The following is a 22026-nucleotide window of genomic DNA, read 5'->3' as shown; positions in this document are numbered from 1 at the left end:
GGGCATATTTAATCAGTGTTAATGGCAAAAGGTAACAGAATTAAAGCAAGCCATTATTATGCATAAAAAGGGATAACAATATGCAGGAAAATATAGCTAAATATATTTCTTGAAAGGGATAAGAAACATCTTTTTGAAATGTTTTAGAGCATTAATTTCATAAAATGTCCTTCGAGTCATATTGTAGTGTAGCAGATTATCCATGCATGACTATACAGGAGTGTCTCATGACGAAAACCCGAAAAACAGCTGGCAAATATATACTGTGCCAGGAAAATACTGCTTTAGCTTAATCTTACACTCTCTCTACTCAAGGTCATGTAAATAATGCAGTCTATGTTTTTTTTCAATTCTCTCTGTTTGGCAACAATCCCGCTAACTACACATTTTTGTTTACTTTTGCATCAAGCAAAGTAGCTTACCATTCAGCAAAATGTTAATTTAAGTTGTGCATCTTCTGATTAGCGGCAGAGATGGCATTAAAATCTCCCCATTGGAGGGAGTTTTCCCAAAAACACATGTCAAGTTATTCCTCGTTAGTATAGTGGTGAGTATCCCCGCCTGTCACGCGGGAGACCGGGGTTCGATTCCCCGACGGGGAGTCCTTAACATTTTTTATTTTTTCTGTAACATAAGCACTTGTGGGAAGTGTTGCATGCTAGTACGATTATTTCCTGCCGTGATGCAGGAAAAGACAGTAATATTTATGCATTAACCTTAGTTTAAATACAACTTACCTTTTTTGCCCACATTCATAGTTTATGTACACGTTCTTTTAAAGTCATTTAGAAAAAATCATTTTGGCCAAAAAATTAATTTATCAGGTGATTAACAAACACTTTAGATTAGCCAAAAACATAAAAAATTCCCAATTTTAGAAAACATATACTATTGTCCTCTGTGCCACAATATTTTGTGTCAGTTGTTTTACGTCATTTAGCAGGGCATTTTTAATGAGTGTTAATGGCAAAAGGTAACAGAATTAAAGCAAGCCATTATTATGCATAAAAAGAGATAAAAATATGCAGGAAAATATAGCTAAATATATTTCTTGAAAGGGATAAGAAACATCTTTTTGAAATGTTTTAGAGCATTAATTTCATAAAATGTCCTTCGAGTCATATTGTAGTGTAGCAGATTATCCATGCATGACTGTACAGGAGTGTCTCCTGACGAAAACCCGAAAAACAGCTGGCAAATATATACTGTGCCAGGAAAATACTGCTTTAGCTTAATCTTACACTCTCTCTACTCAAGGTCATGTAAATAATGCAGTCTATGTTTTTTTTCAGTTCTCTCTGTTTGGCAACAATCCCGCTAACTACACATTTTTGTTTACTTTTGCATCAAGCAAAGTAGCTTACCATTCAGCAAAATGTTAATTTAAGTTGTGCATCTTCTGATTAGCGGCAGAGATGGCATTAAAATCTCCCCATTGGAGGGAGTTTTCCCAAAAACACATGTCAAGTTATTCCTCGTTAGTATAGTGGTGAGTATCCCCGCCTGTCACGTGGGAGACCGGGGTTCGATTCCCCGACGGGGAGTCCTTAACATTTTTTATTTTTTCAGTAACATAAGCACTTGTGGGAAGTGTTGCATGCTAGTATGATTATTTCCTGCCGTGATGCAGGAAAAGACAGTAATATTTATGCATTAACCTTAGTTTAAATACAACTTACCTTTTTTGCCCACATTCATAGTTTATGTACACTTTCTTTTAAAGTCATTTAGAAAAAATCATTTTGGCCAAAAATTTAATTTATCAGGTGATTAACAAACACTTTAGATTAGCCAAAAACATAAAAAATTCCCAATTTTAGAAAACATATACTATTGTCCTCTGTGCCATAATATTTTGTGTCAGTTGTTTTACGTCATTTAGCAGGGCATTTTTAATGAGTGTTAATGGCAAAAGGTAACAGAATTAAAGCAAGCCATTATTATGCATAAAAAGATATAAAAATATGCAAGAAAATATAGCTAAATATATTTCTTGAAAGGGATAAGAAACATCTTTTTGAAATGTTTTTCAGCATTAATTTCATAAAATGTCCTTCGAGTCATATTGTAGTGTAGCAGATTATCCATGCATGACTGTACAGGAGTGTCTCCTGACGAAAACCCGAAAAACAGCTGGCAAATATATACTGTGCCAGGAAAATACTGCTTTAGCTTAATCTTACACTCTCTTTACTCAGGGTCATGTAAATAATGCAGTCTATGTTTTTTTCAATTCTCTCTGTTTGGCAACAATCCCGCTAACTACACATTTTTTTTTACTTTTGCATCAAGCAAAGCAGCTTACCATTCAGCAAAATGTTGATTTAAGTTGTACATCTTCTGATTAGCGGCAGAGATGGCATTTAAATCTCCCCATTGGAGGGAGTTTTCCCAAAAACACATGTCAAGTTGTTCCTCGTTAGTATAGTGGTGAGTATCCCCACCTGTCACGCGGGAGACCGGGGTTCGATTCCCTGACGGGGAGTCCTTAACAATTTTTATTTTTTCTGTAACATAAGCACTTGTGGGAAGTGTTGCATGCTAGTACGATTATTTCCTGCCGTGATGCAGGAAAAGACAGTAATATTTATGCATTAACCTTAGTTTAAATACAACTTACCTTTTTTGCCCACATTCATAGTTTATGTACACTTTCTTTTAAAGTCATTTAGAAAAAATCATTTTGGCCAAAAATTTAATTTATCAGGTGATTAACAAACACTTTAGATTAACCAAAAACATAAAAAATTCCGAATTTTAGAAAACATATACTATTGTCCTCTGTGCCACAATATTTTGTGTCAGTTGTTTTACGTCATTTAGCATGCATTTTTAATGAGTGTTAATGGCAAAAGGTAACAGAATTAAAGCAAGCCATTATTATGCATTAAAAGAGATAAAAATATGCAGGAAAATATAGCTAAATATATTTCTTGAAAGGGATAAGAAACATCTTTTTGAAATGTTTTAGAGCATTAATTTCATAAAATGTCCTTCGAGTCATATTGTAGTGTAGCAGATTATCCATGCATGACTGTACAGGAGTGTCTCCTGACGAAAACCCGAAAAACAGCTGGCAAATATATACTGTGCCAGGAAAATACTGCTTTAGCTTAATCTTACACTCTCTCTACTCAAGGTCATGTAAATAATGCAGTCTATGTTTTTTTTCAGTTCTCTCTGTTTGGCAACAATCCCGCTAACTACACATTTTTGTTTACTTTTGCATCAAGCAAAGTAGCTTACCATTCAGCAAAATGTTAATTTAAGTTGTGCATCTTCTGATTAGCGGCAGAGATGGCATTAAAATCTCCCCATTGGAGGGAGTTTTCCCAAAAACACATGTCAAGTTATTCCTCGTTAGTATAGTGGTGAGTATCCCCGCCTGTCACGTGGGAGACTGGGGTTCGATTCCCCGACGGGGAGTCCTTAACATTTTTTATTTTTTCAGTAACATAAGCACTTGTGGGAAGTGTTGCATGCTAGTACGATTATTTCCTGCCGTGATGCAGGAAAAGACAGTAATATTTATGCATTAACCTTAGTTTAAATACAACTTACCTTTTTTGCCCACATTCATAGTTTATGTACACTTTCTTTTAAAGTCATTTAGAAAAAATCATTTTGGCCAAAAATTTAATTTATCAGGTGATTAACAAACACTTTAGATTAGCCAAAAACATAAAAAATTCCCAATTTTAGAAAACATATATTATTGTCCTCTGTGCCACAATATTTTGTGTCAGTTGTTTTACGTCATTTAGCAGGGCATTTTTAATGAGTGTTAATGGCAAAAGGTAACAGAATTAAAGCAAGCCATTATTATGCATAAAAAGAGATAAAAATATGCAGGAAAATATAGCTAAATATATTTCTTGAAAGGGATAAGAAACATCTTTTTGAAATGTTTTGGAGCATTAATTTCATAAAATGTCCTTCGAGTCATATTGTAGTGTAGCAGATTATCCATGCATGACTGTACAGGAGTGTCTCCTGACGAAAACCCAAAAAACAGTGGGCAAATATATACTGTGCCAGGAAAATACTGCTTTAGCTTAATCTTACACTCTCTCTACTCAAGGTCATGTAAATAATGCAGTCTATGTTTTTTTTCAATTCTCTCTGTTTGGCAACAATCCCGCTAACTACACATTTTTGTTTACTTTTGCATCAAGCAAAGCAGCTTACCATTCAGCAAAATGTTAATTTAAGTTGTGCATCTTCTGATTAGCGGCAGAGATGGCATTAAAATCTCACCATTGGAGAGTTTTCCCAAAAACACATGTCAAGTTATTCCTCGTTAGTATAGTGGTGAGTATCCCCGCCTGTCACGTGGGAGACCGGGGTTCGATTCCCCGACGGGGAGTCCTTAACATTTTTTATTTTTTCTGTAACATAAGCACTTGTGGGAAGTGTTGCATGCTAGTACGATTATTTCCTGCCGTGATGCAGGAAAAGACAGTAATATTTATGCATTAACCTTAGTTTAAATACAACTTACCTTTTTTGCCCACATTCATAGTTTATGTACACTTTCTTTTAAAGTCATTTAGAAAAAATCATTTTGGCCAAAAATTTAATTTATCAGGTGATTAACAAACACTTTAGATTAGCCAAAAACATAAAAAATTCCCAATTTTAGAAAACATATACTATTGTCCTCTGTGCCACAATATTTTGTGTCAGTTGTTTTACGTCATTTAGCAGGGCATTTTTAATGAGTGTTAATGGCAAAAGGTAACAGAATTAAAGCAAGCCATTATTATGCATAAAAAGATATAAAAATATGCAGGAAAATATAGCTAAATATATTTCTTGAAAGGGATAAGAAACATCTTTTTGAAATGTTTTGGAGCATTAATTTCATAAAATGTCCTTCGAGTCATATTGTAGTGTAGCAGATTATCCATGCATGACTGTACAGGAGTGTCTCCTGACGAAAACCCAAAAAACAGTGGGCAAATATATACTTTGCCAGGAAAATACTGCTTTAGCTTAATCTTACACTCTCTTTACTCAGGGTCATGTAAATAATGCAGTCTATGTTTTTTTCAATTCTCTCTGTTTGGCAACAATCCCGCTAACTACACATTTTTTTTTACTTTTGCATCAAGCAAAGCAGCTTACCATTCAGCAAAATGTTGATTTAAGTTGTACATCTTCTGATTAGCGGCAGAGATGGCATTTAAATCTCCCCATTGGAGGGAGTTTTCCCAAAAACGCATGTCAAGTTGTTCCTCGTTAGTATAGTGGTGAGTATCCCCGCCTGTCACGCGGGAGACCGGGGTTCGATTCCTTGACGGGGAGTCCTTAACAATTTTTATTTTTTCTGTAACATAAGCACTTGTGGGAAGTGTTGCATGCTAGTACGATTATTTCCTGCCGTGATGCAGGAAAAGACAGTAATATTTATGCATTAACCTTAGTTTAAATACAACTTACCTTTTTTGCCCACATTCATAGTTTATGTACACTTTCTTTTAAAGTCATTTAGAAAAAATCATTTTGGCCAAATATTTAATTTATCAGGTGATTAACAAACACTTTAGATTAGCCAAAAACATAAAAAATTCCCAATTTTAGAAAACATATACTATTGTCCTCTGTGCCACAATATTTTGTGTCAGTTGTTTTACGTCATTTAGCGGGGCATTTTTAATGAGTGTTAATGGCAAAAGGTAACAGAATTAAAGCAAGCCATTATTATGCATAAAAAGAGATAAAAATATGCAGGAAAATATAGCTAAATATATTTCTTGAAAGGGATAAGAAACATCTTTTTGAAATGTTTTAGAGCATTAATTTCATAAAATGTCCTTCGAGTCATATTGTAGTGTAGCAGATTATCCATGCATGACTGGTCAGGAGTGTCTCCTGACGAAAACCCGAAAAACAGCTGGCAAATATATACTGTGCCAGGAAAATACTGCTTTAGCTTAATCTTACACTCTCTCTACTCAAGGTCATGTAAATAATGCAGTCTATGTTTTTTTTCAGTTCTCTCTGTTTGGCAACAATCCCGCTAACTACACATTTTTGTTTACTTTTGCATCAAGCAAAGTAGCTTACCATTCAGCAAAATGTTAATTTAAGTTGTGCATCTTCTGATTAGCGGCAGAGATGGCATTAAAATCTCCCCATTGGAGGGAGTTTTCCCAAAATCACATGTCAAGTTATTCCTCGTTAGTATAGTGGTGAGTATCCCTGCCTGTCACGTGGGAGACCGGGGTTCGATTCCCCGACGGGGAGTCCTTAACATTTTTTATTTTTTCTGTAACATAAGCACTTGTGGGAAGTGTTGCATGCTAGTACGATTATTTCCTGCCGTGATGCAGGAAAAGACAGTAATATTTATGCATTAACCTTAGTTTAAATACAACTTACCTTTTTTGCCCACATTCATAGTTTATGTACACTTTCTTTTAAAGTCATTTAGAAAAAATCATTTTGGCCAAAAATTTAATTTATCAGGTGATTAACAAACACTTTAGATTAGCCAAAAACATAAAAAATTCCCAATTTTAGAAAACATATACTATTGTCCTCTGTGCCACAATATTTTGTGTCAGTTGTTTTACGTCATTTAGCAGGGCATTTTTAATGAGTGTTAATGGCAAAAGGTAACAGAATTAAAGCAAGCCATTATTATGCATAAAAAGAGATAAAAATATGCAGGAAAATATAGCTAAATATATTTCTTGAAAGGGATAAGAAACATCTTTTTTAAATGTTTTGGAGCATTAATTTCATAAAATGTCCTTCGAGTCATATTGTAGTGTAGCAGATTATCCATGCATGACTGTACAGGAGTGTCTCCTGACAAAAACCCAAAAAACAGTGGGCAAATATATACTGTGCCAGGAAAATACTGCTTTAGCTTAATCTTACACTCTCTTTACTCAGGGTCATGTAAATAATGCAGTCTATGTTTTTTTCAATTCTCTCTGTTTGGCAACAATCCCGCTAACTACACATTTTTTTTTACTTTTGCATCAAGCAAAGCAGCTTACCATTCAGCAAAATGTTGATTTAAGTTGTACATCTTCTGATTAGCGGCAGAGATGGCATTTAAATCTCCCCATTGGAGGGAGTTTTCCCAAAAACACATGTCAAGTTGTTCCTCGTTAGTATAGTGGTGAGTATCCCCGCCTGTCACGCGGGAGACCGGGGTTCGATTCCCTGACGGGGAGTCCTTAACAATTTTTATTTTTTCTGTAACATAAGCACATGTGGGAAGTGTTGCATGCTAGTACGATTATTTCCTGCCGTGATGCAGGAAAAGACAGTAATATTTATGCATTAACCTTAGTTTAAATACAACTTACCTTTTTTGCCCACATTCATAGTTTATGTACACTTTCTTTTAAAGTCATTTAGAAAAAATCATTTTGGCCAAAAATGTAATTTATCAGGTGATTAACAAACACTTTAGATTAGCTAAAAACATTAAAAATTCCCAATTTTATAAAACATATACTATTGTCCACTGTGACAAAATATTTTGTGTCAGTTGTTTTACGTCATTTAGCAGGGCATATTTAATCAGTGTTAATGGCAAAAGGTAACAGAATTAAAGCAAGCCATTATTATGCATAAAAAGGGATAACAATATGCAGGAAAATATAGCTAAATATATTTCTTGAAAGGGATAAGAAACATCTTTTTGAAATGTTTTGGAGCATTAATTTTATAAAATGTCCTTCGAGTCATATTGTAGTGTAGCAGATTATCCATGCATGACTGTACAGGAGTGTCTCCTGACGAAAACCCGAAAAACAGCTGGCAAATATATACTGTGCCAGGAAAATACTGCTTTAGCTTAATCTTACACTCTCTCTACTCAAGGTCACGTAAATAATGCAGTCTATGTTTTTTTTCAATTCTCTCTGTTTGGCAACAATCCTGTTAACTACACATTTTTTTTTACTTTTGCATCAAGCAAAGTAGCTTACCATTCAGCAAAATGTTGATTTAAGTTGTGCATCTTCTGATTAGTGGCAGAGATGGCATTAAAATCTCCCCATTGGAGGGAGTTTTCCCAAAAACAAATGTCAAATTGTTCCTCGTTAGTATAGTGGTGAGTATCCCTGCCTGTCACGCGGGAGAGTGGGGTTCTATTCCTTGACGGGGAGTCCTTAACAATTTTTATTTTTTCTGTAACATAAGCACTTGTGGGAAGTGTTGCATGCTAGTACGATTATTTCCTGCCGTGATGCAGGAAAAGACAGTAATATTTATGCATTAACCTTAGTTTAAATACAACTTACCTTTTTTGCCCACATTCATAGTTTATGTACACTTTCTTTTAAAGTCATTTAGAAAAAATCATTTTGGCCAAAAATTTAATTTATCAGGTGATTAACAAACACTTTAGATTAGCCAAAAACATTAAAAATTCCCAATTTTATAAAACATATACTATTGTCCTCTGTGACAAAATATTTTGTGTCAGTTGTTTTACGTCATTTAGCAGGGCATATTTAATCAGTGTTAATGGCAAAAGGTAACAGAATTAAAGCAAGCCATTATTATGCATAAAAAGGGATAACAATATGCAGGAAAATATAGCTAAATATATTTCTTGAAAGGGATAAGAAACATCTTTTTGAAATGTTTTGGAGTATTAATTTCATAAAAGGTCCTTCGAGTCATATTGTAGTGTAGCAGATTATCCATGCATGACTGTACAGGAGTGTCTCCTGACGAAAACCCGAAAAACAGCTGGTAAATATTTACTGTGCCAGGAAAATACTGCTTTAGCTTAATCTTGCACTCTCTTTACTCAGGGTCATGTAAATAATGCAGTCTATGTTTTTTTCAATTCTCTCTGTTTGGCAACAATCCCGCTAACTACACATTTTTTTTTACTTTTGCATCAAGCAAAGCAGCTTACCATTCAGCAAAATGTTGATTTAAGTTGTGCATCTTCTGATTAGCGGCAGAGATGGCATTAAAATCTCCCTATTGGAGGGAGTTTTCCCAAAAACACATGTCAGGTTATTCCTCGTTAGTATAGTGGTGAGTATCCCCGCCTGTCACGCGGGTGACCGGGGTTCGATTCCCTGACGGGGAGTCCTTAACAATTTTTATTTTTTCTGTAACATAAGCACTTGTGGGAAGTGTTGCATGCTAGTACGATTATTTCCTGCCGTGATGCAGGAAAAGACAGTAATATTTATGCATTAACCTTAGTTTAAATACAACTTACCTTTTTTGCCCACATTCATAGTTTATGTACACTTTCTTTTAAAGTCATTTAGAAAAAATCATTTTGGCCAAAAATGTAATTTATCAGGTGATTAACAAACACTTTAGATTAGCCAAAAACATTAAAAATTCCCAATTTTATAAAACATATACTATTGTCCTCTGTGACAAAATATTTTGTGTCAGTTGTTTTACGTCATTTAGCAGGGCATATTTAATCAGTGTTAATGGCAAAAGGTAACAGAATTAAAGCAAGCTATTATTATGCATAAAAAGGGATAACAATATGCAGGAAAATATAGCTAAATATATTTCTTGAAAGGGATAAGAAACATCTTTTTGAAATGTTTTAGAGCATTAATTTCATAAAATGTCCTTCGAGTCATATTGTAGTGTAGCAGATTATCCATGCATGACTGTACAGGAGTGTCTCCTGACGAAAACCCGAAAAACAGCTGGCAAATATATACTGTGCCAGGAAAATACTGCTTTAGCTTAATCTTACACTCTCTCTACTCAAGGTCATGTAAATAATGCAGTCTATGTTTTTTTTCAATTCTCTCTGTTTGGCAACAATCCCGCTAACTACACATTTTTGTTTACTTTTGCATCAAGCAAAGTAGCTTACCATTCAGCAAAATGTTAATTTAAGTTGTGCATCTTCTGATTAGTGGCAGAGATGGCATTAAAATCTCCCCATTGGAGGGAGTTTTCCCAAAAACACATGTCAAGTTATTCCTCGTTAGTATAGTGGTGAGTATCCCCACCTGCCACGCGGGAGACCGGGGTTCGATTCCCCAACGGGGAGTCCTTAACATTTTTTATTTTTTCTGTAACATAAGCACTTGTGGGAAGTGTTGCATGCTAGTACGATTATTTCCTGCCGTGATGCAGGAAAAGACAGTAATATTTATGCATTAACCTTAGTTTAAATACAACTTACCTTTTTTGCCCACATTCATAGTTTATGTACACTTTCTTTTAAAGTCATTTAGAAAAAATCATTTTGGCCAAAAATTTAATTTATCAGGTGATTAACAAACACTTTAGATTAGCCAAAAACATAAAAAATTCCCAATTTTAGAAAACATATACTATTGTCCTCTGTGCCACAATATTTTGTGTCAGTTGTTTTACGTCATTTAGCAGGGCATTTTTGATGAGTGTTAATGGCAAAAGGTAACAGAATTAAAGCAAGCCATTATTATGCATAAAAAGAGATAAAAATATGCAGGAAAATATAGCTAAATATATTTCTTGAAAGGGATAAGAAACATCTTTTTGAAATGTTTTAGAGCATTAATTTCATAAAATGTCCTTCGAGTCATATTGTAGTGTAGCAGATTATCCATGCATGACTGTACAGGAGTGTCTCCTGACGAAAACCCGAAAAACAGCTGGCAAATATATACTGTGCCAGGAAAATACTGCTTTAGCTTAATCTTACACTCTCTCTACTCAAGGTCATGTAAATAATGCAGTCTATGTTTTTTTTCAATTCTCTCTGTTTGGCAACAATCCCGCTAACTACACATTTTTGTTTACTTTTGCATCAAGCAAAGTAGCTTACCATTCAGCAAAATGTTAATTTAAGTTGTGCATCTTCTGATTAGCGGCAGAGATGGCATTAAAATCTCACCATTGGAGGGAGTTTTCCCAAAAACACATGTCAAGTTATTCCTCGTTAGTATAGTGGTGAGTATCCCCGCCTGTCATGCGGCAGACCGGGGTTCGATTCCCCGACGGGGAGTCCTTAACATTTTTTATTTTTTCTGTAACATAAGCACTTGTGGGAAGTGTTGCATGCTAGTACGATTATTTCCTGCCGTGATGCAGGAAAAGACAGTAATATTTATGCATTAACCTTAGTTTAAATACAACTTACCTTTTTTGCCCACATTCATAGTTTATGTACACTTTCTTTTAAAGTCATTTAGAAAAAATCATTTTGGCCAAAAATTTAATTTATCAGGTGATTAACAAACACTTTAGATTAGCCAAAAACATAAAAAATTCCCAATTTTAGAAAACATATACTATTGTCCTCTGTGCCACAATATTTTGTGTCAGTTGTTTTACGTCATTTAGCAGGGCATTTTTGATGAGTGTTAATGGCAAAAGGTAACAGAATTAAAGCAAGCCATTATTATGCATAAAAAGAGATAAAAATATGCAGGAAAATATAGCTAAATATATTTCTTGAAAGGGATAAGAAACATCTTTTTGAAATGTTTTAGAGCATTAATTTCATAAAATGTCCTTCGAGTCATATTGTAGTGTAGCAGATTATCCATGCATGACTGTACAGGAGTGTCTCCTGACGAAAACCCCAAAAAAAGTGGGCAAATATATACTGTGCCAGGAAAATACTGCTTTAGCTTAATCTTACACTCTCTTTACTCAGGGTCATGTAAATAATGCAGTCTATGTTTTTTTCAATTCTCTCTGTTTGGCAACAATCCCGCTAACTACACATTTTTTTTTACTTTTGCATCAAGCAAAGCAGCTTACCATTCAGCAAAATGTTGATTTAAGTTGTACATCTTCTGATTAGCGGTAGAGATGGCATTGAAATCTCCCCATTGGAGGGAGTTTTCCCAAAAACACATGTCAAGTTGTTCATCGTTAGTATAGTGGTGAGTATCCCCGCCTGTCACGCGGGAGACCGGGGTTCGATTCCCTGACGGGGAGTCCTTAACAACTTTTATTTTTTCTGTAACATAAGCACTTGTGGGAAGTGTTGCATGCTAGTACGATTATTTCCTGCCGTGATGCAGGAAAAGACAGTAATATTTATGCATTAACCTTAGTTTAAATACAACTTACCTTTTTTGCCCACATTCATAGTTTATGTACACTTTCTTTTAAAGTCATTTAGAAAAAATCATTTTGGCCAAAAATGTAATTTATCAGGTGATTAACAAACACTTTAGATTAGCCAAAAACATTAAAAATTCCCAATTTTATAAAACATATACTATTGTCCTCTGTGACAAAATATTTTGTGTCAGTTGTTTTACGTCATTTAGCAGGGCATATTTAATCAGTGTTAATGGCAAAAGGTAACAGAATTAAAGCAAGCTATTATTATGCATAAAAAGGGATAACAATATGCAGGAAAATATAGCTAAATATATTTCTTGAAAGGGATAAGAAACATCTTTTTGAAATGTTTTAGAGCATTAATTTCATAAAATGTCCTTCGAGTCATATTGTAGTGTAGCAGATTATCCATGCATGACTGTACAGGAGTGTCTCCTGACGAAAACCCGAAAAACAGCTGGCAAATATATACTGTGCCAGGAAAATACTGCTTTAGCTTAATCTTACACTCTCTCTACTCAAGGTCATGTAAATAATGCAGTCTATGTTTTTTTTCAATTCTCTCTGTTTGGCAACAATCCCGCTAACTACACATTTTTGTTTACTTTTGCATCAAGCAAAGTAGCTTACCATTCAGCAAAATGTTAATTTAAGTTGTGCATCTTCTGATTAGCGGCAGAGATGGCATTAAAATCTCACCATTGGAGGGAGTTTTCCCAAAAACACATGTCAAGTTATTCCTCGTTAGTATAGTGGTGAGTATCCCCGCCTGTCATGCGGCAGACCGGGGTTCGATTCCCCGACGGGGAGTCCTTAACATTTTTTATTTTTTCTGTAACATAAGCACTTGTGGGAAGTGTTGCATGCTAGTACGATTATTTCCTGCCGTGATGCAGGAAAAGACAGTAATATTTATGCATTAACCTTAGTTTAAATACAACTTACCTTTTTTGCCCACATTCATAGTTTATGTACACTTTCTTTTAAAGTCATTTAGAAAAAATCATTTTGGCCAAAAATTTAATTTATCAGGTGATTAACAAACACTTTAGATTAGCCAAAAACATAAAAAATTCCCAATTTTAGAAAACATATACTATTGTCCTCTGTGCCACAATATTTTGTGTCAGTTGTTTTACGTCATTTAGCAGGGCATTTTTAATGAGTGTTAATGGCAAAAGGTAACAGAATTAAAGCAAGCCATTATTATGCATAAAAAGAGATAAAAATATGCAGGAAAATATAGCTAAATATATTTCTTGAAAGGGATAAGAAACATCTTTTTGAAATGTTTTAGAGCATTAATTTCATAAAATGTCCTTCGAGTCATATTGTAGTGTAGCAGATTATCCATGCATGACTGTACAGGAGTGTCTCCTGACGAAAACCCGAAAAACAGCTGGCAAATATATACTGTGCCAGGAAAATACTGCTTTAGCTTAATCTTACACTCTCTCTACTCAAGGTCATGTAAATAATGCAGTCTATGTTTTTTTTCAATTCTCTCTGTTTGGCAACAATCCCGCTAACTACACATTTTTGTTTACTTTTGCATCAAGCAAAGTAGCTTACCATTCAGCAAAATGTTAATTTAAGTTGTGCATCTTCTGATTAGCGGCAGAGATGGCATTAAAATCTCCCCATTGGAGGGAGTTTTCCCAAAAGCACATGTCAAGTTATTCCTCGTTAGTATAGTGGTGCGTATCCCCGCCTGTCATGCGGGAGACCGGGGTTCGATTCCCCGACGGGGAGTCCTTAACACTTTTTATTTTTTCTGTAACATAAGCACTTGTGGGAAGTGTTGCATGCTAGTACGATTATTTCCTGCCGTGATGCAGGAAAAGACAGTAATATTTATGCATTAACCTTAGTTTAAATACAACTTACCTTTTTTGCCCACATTCATAGTTTATGTACACTTTCTTTTAAAGTCATTTAGAAAAAATCATTTTGGCCAAAAATTTAATTTATCAGGTGATTAACAAACACTTTAGATTAGCCAAAAACATAAAAAATTCCCAATTTTAGAAAACATATACTATTGTCCTCTGTGCCACAATATTTTGTGTCAGTTGTTTTACATCATTTAGCAGGGCATTTTTAATGAGTGTTAATGGCAAAAGGTAACAGAATTAAAGCAAGCCATTATTATGCATAAAAAGAGATAAAAATATGCAGGAAAATATAGCTAAATATATTTCTTGAAAGGGATAAGAAACATCTTTTTGAAATGTTTTGGAGCATTAATTTCATAAAATGTCCTTCGAGTCATATTGTAGTGTAGCAGATTATCCATGCATGACTGTACAGGAGTGTCTCCTGACGAAAACCCAAAGAACAGTGGGCAAATATATACTGTGCCAGGAAAATACTGCTTTAGCTTAATCTTACACTCTCTTTACTCAGGGTCATGTAAATAATGCAGTCTATGTTTTTTTTCAATTCTCTCTGTTTGGCAACAATCCCGCTAACTACACATTTTTGTTTACTTTTGCATCAAGCAAAGCAGCTTACCATTCAGCAAAATGTTGATTTAAGTTGTGCATCTTCTGATTAGCGGCAGAGATGGCATTAAAATCTCCCCATTGGAGGGAGTTTTCCCAAAAACACATGTCAAGTTATTCCTCGTTAGTATAGTGGTGAGTATCCCTGCCTGTCACGCGGGAGACCGGGGGTTCAATTCCCCGATGGGGAGTCCTTAACATTTTTTATTTTTTCTGTAACATAAGCACTTGTGGGAAGTGTTGCATGCTAGTACGATTATTTCCTGCCGTGATGCAGGAAAAGACAGTAATATTTATGCATTAACCTTAGTTTAAATACAACTTACCTTTTTTGCCCACATTCATAGTTTATGTACACTTTCTTTTAAAGTCATTTAGAAAAAATCATTTTGGCCAAAAATTTAATTTATCAGGTGATTAACAAACACTTTAGATTAGCCAAAAACATAAAAAATTCCCAATTTTAGAAAACATATACTATTGTCCTCTGTGCCACAATATTTTGTGTCAGTTGTTTTACGTCATTTAGCAGGGCATTTTTAATGAGTGTTCATGGCAAAAGGTAACAGAATTAAAGCAAGCCATTATTATGCATAAAAAGAGATAAAAATATGCAGGAAAATATAGCTAAATATATTTCTTGAAAGGGATAAGAAACATCTTTTTGAAATGTTTTGGAGCATTAATTTCATAAAATGTCCTTCGAGTCATATTGTAGTGTAGCAGATTATCCATGCATGACTGTACAGGAGTGTCTCCTGACGAAAACCCAAAAAATAGTGGGCAAATATATACTGTGCCAGGAAAATACTGCTTTAGCTTAATCTTACACTCTCTTTACTCAGGGTCATGTAAATAATGCAGTCTATGTTTTTTTTCAATTCTCTCTGTTTGGCAACAATCCCGCTAACTACTCATTTTTTTTTACTTTTGCATCAAGCAAAGCAGCTTACCATTCAGCAAAATGTTGATTTAAGTTGTGCATCTTCTGATTAGCGGCAGAGATGGCATTAAAATCTCCCTATTGGAGGGAGTTTTCCCAAAAACACATGTCAAGTTATTCCTCGTTAGTATAGTGGTGAGTATCCCCGCCTGTCACGCGGGAGACCGGGGTTCGATTCCCTGACGGGGAGTACTTAACAATTTTTATTTTTTCTGTAACATAAGCACTTGTGGGAAGTGTTGCATGCTAGTACGATTATTTCCTGCCGTGATGCAGGAAAAGACAGTAATATTTATGCATTAACCTTAGTTTAAATACAACTTACCTTTTTTGCCCACATTCATAGTTTATGTACACTTTCTTTTAAAGTCATTTAGAAAAAATCATTTTGGCCAAAAATGTAATTTATCAGGTGATTAACAAACACTTTAGATTAGCCAAAAACATAAAAAATTCCCAATTTTATAAAACATATACTATTGTCCTCTGTGACAAAATATTTTGTGTCAGTTGTTTTACGTCATTTAGCAGGGCATATTTAATCAGTGTTAATGGCAAAAGGTAACAGAATTAAAGCAAGCCATTATTATGCATAAAAAGGGATAACAATATGCAGGAAAATATAGCTAAATATATTTCTTAAAAGGGATAAGAAACATCTTTTTGAAATGTTTTAGAGCATTAATTTCATAAAATGTCCTTCGAGTCATATTGTAGTGTAGCAGATTATCCATGCATGACTGTACAGGAGTGTCTCCTGACGAAACCCGAAAAACAGCTGGCAAATATATACTGTGCCAGGAAAATACTGCTTTAGCTTAATCTTACACTCTCTCTACTCAAGGTCATGTAAATAATGCAGTCTATGTTTTTTTTCAGTTCTCTCTGTTTGGCAACAATCCCGCTACCTACACATTTTTGTTTACTTTTCCATCAAGCAAAGTAGCTTACCATTCAGCAAAATGTTAATTTAAGTTGTGCATCTTCTGATTAGCGGCAGAGATGGCATTAAAATCTCCCCATTGGAGGGAGTTTTCCCAAAAACACATGTCAAGTTATTCCTCGTTAGTATAGTGCTGAGTATCCCCGCCTGTCACGTGGGAGACCGGGGTTCGATTCCCCAACGGGGAGTCCTTAACATTTTTTATTTTTTCTGTAACATAAGCACTTGTGGGAAGTGTTGCATGCTAGTACGATTATTTCCTGCCGTGATGCAGGAAAAGACAGTAATATTTATGCATTAACCTTAGTTTAAATACAACTTACATTTTTTGCCCACATTCATAGTTTATGTACACTTTCTTTTAAAGTCATTTAGAAAAAATCATTTTGGCCAAAAATTTAATTTATCAGGTGATTAACAAACACTTTAGATTAGCCAAAAACATAAAAAATTCCCAATTTTAGAAAACATATACTATTGTCCTCTGTGCCACAATATTTTGTGTCAGTCGTTTTACGTCATTTAGCAGGGCATTTTTAATGAGTGTTAATGGCAAAAGGTAACAGAATTAAAGCAAGCCATTATTATGCATAAAAAGAGATAAAAATATGCAGGAAAATATAGCTAAATATATTTCTTGAAAGGGATAAGAAACATCTTTTTGAAATGTTTTGGAGCATTAATTTCATAAAATGTCCTTCGAGTCATATTGTAGTGTAGCAGATTATCCATGCATGACTGTACAGGAGTGTCTCCTGACGAAAACCCAAAAAACAGTGGGCAAATATATACTGTGCCAGGAAAATACTGCTTTAGCTTAATCTTACACTCTCTCTACTCAAGGTCATGTAAATAATGCAGTCTATGTTTTTTTTGAATTCTCTCTGTTTGGCAACAATCCCGCTAACTACACATTTTTGTTTACTTTTGCATCAAGCAAAGCAGCTTACCATTCAGCAAAATGTTGATTTAAGTTGTGCATCTTCTGATTAGCGGCAGAGATGGCATTAAAATCTCCCCATTGGAGGGAGTTTTCCCAAAAACACATGTCAAGTTATTCCTCGTTAGTATAGTGGTGAGTATCCCCGCCTGTCACGTGGGAGACCGGGGTTCGATTCCCCGACGGGGAGTCCTTAACATTTTTTATTTTTTCTGTAACATAAGCACTTGTGGGAAGTGTTGCATGCTAGTACGATTATTTCCTGCCGTGATGCAGGAAAAGACAGTAATATTTATGCATTAACCTTAGTTTAAATACAACTTACCTTTTTTGCCCACATTCATAGTTTATGTACACTTTCTTTTAAAGTCATTTAGAAAAAATCATTTTGGCCAAAAATTTAATTTATCAGGTGATTAACAAACACTTTAGATTAGCCAAAAACATAAAAAATTCCCAATTTTAGAAAACATATACTATTGTCCTCTGTGCCACAATATTTTGTGTCAGTTGTTTTACGTCATTTAGCAGGGCATTTTTAATGAGTGTTAATGGCAAAAGGTAACAGAATTAAAGCAAGCCATTATTATGCATAAAAAGAGATAAAAATATGCAGGAAAATATAGCTAAATATATTTCTTGAAAGGGATAAGAAACATCTTTTTGAAATGTTTTAGAGCATTAATTTCATAAAATGTCCTTCGAGTCATATTGTAGTGTAGCAGATTATCCATGCATGACTGTACAGGAGTGTCTCCTGACGAAAACCCAAAAAACAGTGGGCAAATATATACTGTGCCAGGAAAATACTGCTTTAGCTTAATCTTACACTCTCTCTACTCAAGGTCATGTAAATAATGCAGTCTATGTTTTTTTTCAGTTCTCTCTGTTTGGCAACAATCCCGCTAACTACACATTTTTGTTTACTTTTGCATTAAGCAAAGTAGCTTACCATTCAGCAAAATGTTAATTTAAGTTGTGCATCTTCTGATTAGCGGCAGAGATGGCATTAAAATCTCCCCATTGGAGAGAGTTTTCCCAAAAACACATGTCAACATGTCAACATGTCAACATGTCAACATGTCAACATGTCAACATGTCAACATGTCAACATGTCAACATGTCAACATGTCAACATGTCAACATGTCAACATGTCAACATGTCAACATGTCAAGTTATTCCTCGTTAGTATAGTGGTGAGTATCCCCGCCTGTCACGTGGGAGACCGGGGTTCGATTCCCCGACGGGGAGTCCTTAACATTTTTTATTTTTTCTGTAACATAAGCACTTGTGGGAAGTGTTGCATGCTAGTACGATTATTTCCTGCCGTGATGCAGGAAAAGACAGTAATATTTATGCATTAACCTTAGTTTAAATACAACTTACCTTTTTTGCCCACATTCATAGTTTATGTACACTTTCTTTTAAAGTCATTTAGAAAAAATCATTTTGGCCAAAAATTTAATTTATCAGGTGATTAACAAACACTTTAGATTAGCCAAAAACATAAAAAATTCCCAATTTTAGAAAACATATACTATTGTCCTCTGTGCCACAATATTTTGTGTCAGTTGTTTTACGTCATTTAGCAGGGCATTTTTAATGAGTGTTAATGGCAAAAGGTAACAGAATTAAAACAAGCCATTATTATGCATAAAAAGAGATAAAAATATGCAGGAAAATATAGCTAAATATATTTCTTGAAAGGGATAAGAAACATCTTTTTGAAATGTTTTAGAGCATTAATTTCATAAAATGTCCTTCGAGTCATATTGTAGTGTAGCAGATTATCCATGCATGACTGTACAGGAGTGTCTCCTGACGAAAACCCAAAAAACAGTGGGCAAATATATACTGTGCCAGGAAAATACTGCTTTAGCTTAATCTTACACTCTCTTTACTCAGGGTCATGTAAATAATGCAGTCTATGTTTTTTTCAATTCTCTCTGTTTGGCAACAATCCCGCTAACTACACATTTTTTTTTTACTTTTGCATCAAGCAAAGCAGCTTACCATTCAGCAAAATGTTGATTTAAGTTGTACATCTTCTGATTAGCGGCAGAGATGGCATTGAAATCTCCCCATTGGAGGGAGTTTTCCCAAAAACACATGTCAAGTTGTTCCTCGTTAGTATAGTGGTGAGTATCCCCGCCTGTCACGCGGGAGACCGGGGTTCGATTCCCTGACGGGGAGTCCTTAACAATTTTTATTTTTTCTGTAACATAAGCACTTGTGGGAAGTGTTGCATGCTAGTACGATTATTTAATGCCGTGATGCAGGAAAAGACAGTAATATTTATGCATTAACCTTAGTTTAAATACAACTTACCTTTTTTGCCCACATTCATAGTTTATGTACACTTTCTTTTAAAGTCATTTAGAAAAAATCATTTTGGCCAAAAATTTAATTTATCAGGTGATTAACAAACACTTTAGATTAGCCAAAAACATAAAAAATTCCCAATTTTATAAAACATATACTATTGTCCTCTGTGAGAAAATATTTTGTGTCAGTTGTTTTACGTCATTTAGCAGGGCATATTTAATCAGTGTTAATGGCAAAAGGTAACAGAATTAAAGCAAGCCATTATTATGCATAAAAAGGGATAACAATATGCAGGAAAATATAGCTAAATATATTTCTTGAAAGGGATAAGAAACATCTTTTTGAAATGTTTTAGAGCATTAATTTCATAAAATGTCCTTCGAGTCATATTGTAGTGTAGCAGATTATCCATGCATGACTGTACAGGAGTGTCTCCTGACGAAACCCGAAAAACAGCTGGCAAATATATACTGTGCCAGGAAAATACTGCTTTAGCTTAATCTTACACTCTCTCTACTCAAGGTCATGTAAATAATGCAGTCTATGTTTTTTTTCAGTTCTCTCTGTTTGGCAACAATCCCGCTACCTACACATTTTTGTTTACTTTTCCATCAAGCAAAGTAGCTTACCATTCAGCAAAATGTTAATTTAAGTTGTGCATCTTCTGATTAGCGGCAGAGATGGCATTAAAATCTCCCCATTGGAGGGAGTTTTCCCAAAAACACATGTCAAGTTATTCCTCGTTAGTATAGTGCTGAGTATCCCCGCCTGTCACGTGGGAGACCGGGGTTCGATTCCCCAACGGGGAGTCCTTAACATTTTTTATTTTTTCTGTAACATAAGCACTTGTGGGAAGTGTTGCATGCTAGTACGATTATTTCCTGCCGTGATGCAGGAAAAGACAGTAATATTTATGCATTAACCTTAGTTTAAATACAACTTACATTTTTTGCCCACATTCATAGTTTATGTACACTTTCTTTTAAAGTCATTTAGAAAAAATCATTTTGGCCAAAAATTTAATTTATCAGGTGATTAACAAACACTTTAGATTAGCCAAAAACATAAAAAATTCCCAATTTTAGAAAACATATACTATTGTCCTCTGTGCCACAATATTTTGTGTCAGTCGTTTTACGTCATTTAGCAGGGCATTTTTAATGAGTGTTAATGGCAAAAGGTAACAGAATTAAAGCAAGCCATTATTATGCATAAAAAGAGATAAAAATATGCAGGAAAATATAGCTAAATATATTTCTTGAAAGGGATAAGAAACATCTTTTTGAAATGTTTTGGAGCATTAATTTCATAAAATGTCCTTCGAGTCATATTGTAGTGTAGCAGATTATCCATGCATGACTGTACAGGAGTGTCTCCTGACGAAAACCCAAAAAACAGTGGGCAAATATATACTGTGCCAGGAAAATACTGCTTTAGCTTAATCTTACACTCTCTCTACTCAAGGTCATGTAAATAATGCAGTCTATGTTTTTTTTCAATTCTCTCTGTTTGGCAACAATCCCGCTAACTACACATTTTTGTTTACTTTTGCATCAAGCAAAGCAGCTTACCATTCAGCAAAATGTTGATTTAAGTTGTGCATCTTCTGATTAGCGGCAGAGATGGCATTAAAATCTCCCCATTGGAGGGAGTTTTCCCAAAAACACATGTCAAGTTATTCCTCGTTAGTATAGTGGTGAGTATCCCCGCCTGTCACGTGGGAGACCGGGGTTCGATTCCCCGACGGGGAGTCCTTAACATTTTTTATTTTTTCTGTAACATAAGCACTTGTGGGAAGTGTTGCATGCTAGTACGATTATTTCCTGCCGTGATGCAGGAAAAGACAGTAATATTTATGCATTAACCTTAGTTTAAATACAACTTACCTTTTTTGCCCACATTCATAGTTTATGTACACTTTCTTTTAAAGTCATTTAGAAAAAATCATTTTGGCCAAAAATTTAATTTATCAGGTGATTAACAAACACTTTAGATTAGCCAAAAACATAAAAAATTCCCAATTTTAGAAAACATATACTATTGTCCTCTGTGCCACAATATTTTGTGTCAGTTGTTTTACGTCATTTAGCAGGGCATTTTTAATGAGTGTTAATGGCAAAAGGTAACAGAATTAAAGCAAGCCATTATTATGCATAAAAAGAGATAAAAATATGCAGGAAAATATAGCTAAATATATTTCTTAAAAGGGATAAGAAACATCTTTTTGAAATGTTTTAGAGCATTAATTTCATAAAATGTCCTTCGAGTCATATTGTAGTGTAGCAGATTATCCATGCATGACTGTACAGGAGTGTCTCCTGACGAAAACCCAAAGAACAG

At 34.6% G+C, this 22026-nt stretch overlaps 11 non-coding genes across 11 annotated transcripts; all 11 read left to right on the top strand.

Annotated features, from left to right (window-relative positions):
• Positions 1–530: 530 nt before the first annotated feature.
• On the top strand, positions 531–602 carry TRNAD-GUC (transfer RNA aspartic acid (anticodon GUC)). The gene has a single exon. It is a non-coding gene; the product is annotated as a tRNA-Asp (tRNA).
• An 870-nt stretch (positions 603–1472) lies between these two features.
• TRNAD-GUC (transfer RNA aspartic acid (anticodon GUC)) lies at positions 1473–1544 on the top strand. The gene has a single exon. It is a non-coding gene; the product is annotated as a tRNA-Asp (tRNA).
• Positions 1545–4294: 2750 nt separating this feature from the next.
• On the top strand, positions 4295–4366 carry TRNAD-GUC (transfer RNA aspartic acid (anticodon GUC)). The gene has a single exon. It is a non-coding gene; the product is annotated as a tRNA-Asp (tRNA).
• A 2752-nt stretch (positions 4367–7118) lies between these two features.
• On the top strand, positions 7119–7190 carry TRNAD-GUC (transfer RNA aspartic acid (anticodon GUC)). The gene has a single exon. It is a non-coding gene; the product is annotated as a tRNA-Asp (tRNA).
• Positions 7191–9001: 1811 nt separating this feature from the next.
• On the top strand, positions 9002–9073 carry TRNAD-GUC (transfer RNA aspartic acid (anticodon GUC)). Its single transcript has one exon. It is a non-coding gene; the product is annotated as a tRNA-Asp (tRNA).
• Positions 9074–13710: 4637 nt separating this feature from the next.
• On the top strand, positions 13711–13782 carry TRNAD-GUC (transfer RNA aspartic acid (anticodon GUC)). The gene has a single exon. It is a non-coding gene; the product is annotated as a tRNA-Asp (tRNA).
• A 1813-nt stretch (positions 13783–15595) lies between these two features.
• On the top strand, positions 15596–15667 carry TRNAD-GUC (transfer RNA aspartic acid (anticodon GUC)). Its single transcript has one exon. It is a non-coding gene; the product is annotated as a tRNA-Asp (tRNA).
• Positions 15668–17478: 1811 nt separating this feature from the next.
• Positions 17479–17550, top strand: TRNAD-GUC (transfer RNA aspartic acid (anticodon GUC)). The gene has a single exon. It is a non-coding gene; the product is annotated as a tRNA-Asp (tRNA).
• A 990-nt stretch (positions 17551–18540) lies between these two features.
• On the top strand, positions 18541–18612 carry TRNAD-GUC (transfer RNA aspartic acid (anticodon GUC)). Its single transcript has one exon. It is a non-coding gene; the product is annotated as a tRNA-Asp (tRNA).
• Positions 18613–19482: 870 nt separating this feature from the next.
• TRNAD-GUC (transfer RNA aspartic acid (anticodon GUC)) lies at positions 19483–19554 on the top strand. The gene has a single exon. It is a non-coding gene; the product is annotated as a tRNA-Asp (tRNA).
• A 1811-nt stretch (positions 19555–21365) lies between these two features.
• On the top strand, positions 21366–21437 carry TRNAD-GUC (transfer RNA aspartic acid (anticodon GUC)). Its single transcript has one exon. It is a non-coding gene; the product is annotated as a tRNA-Asp (tRNA).
• Positions 21438–22026: the final 589 nt, after the last annotated feature.

The sequence above is a fragment of the Mixophyes fleayi genome, chromosome 10, assembly GCF_038048845.1.
Source record: "Mixophyes fleayi isolate aMixFle1 chromosome 10, aMixFle1.hap1, whole genome shotgun sequence".
NCBI classification, from domain to species: Eukaryota; Metazoa; Chordata; class Amphibia; order Anura; family Limnodynastidae; genus Mixophyes; species Mixophyes fleayi.
Note: the sequence above shows the minus strand (reverse complement) of the source record. Positions and strands in the feature narration are given on the sequence as shown.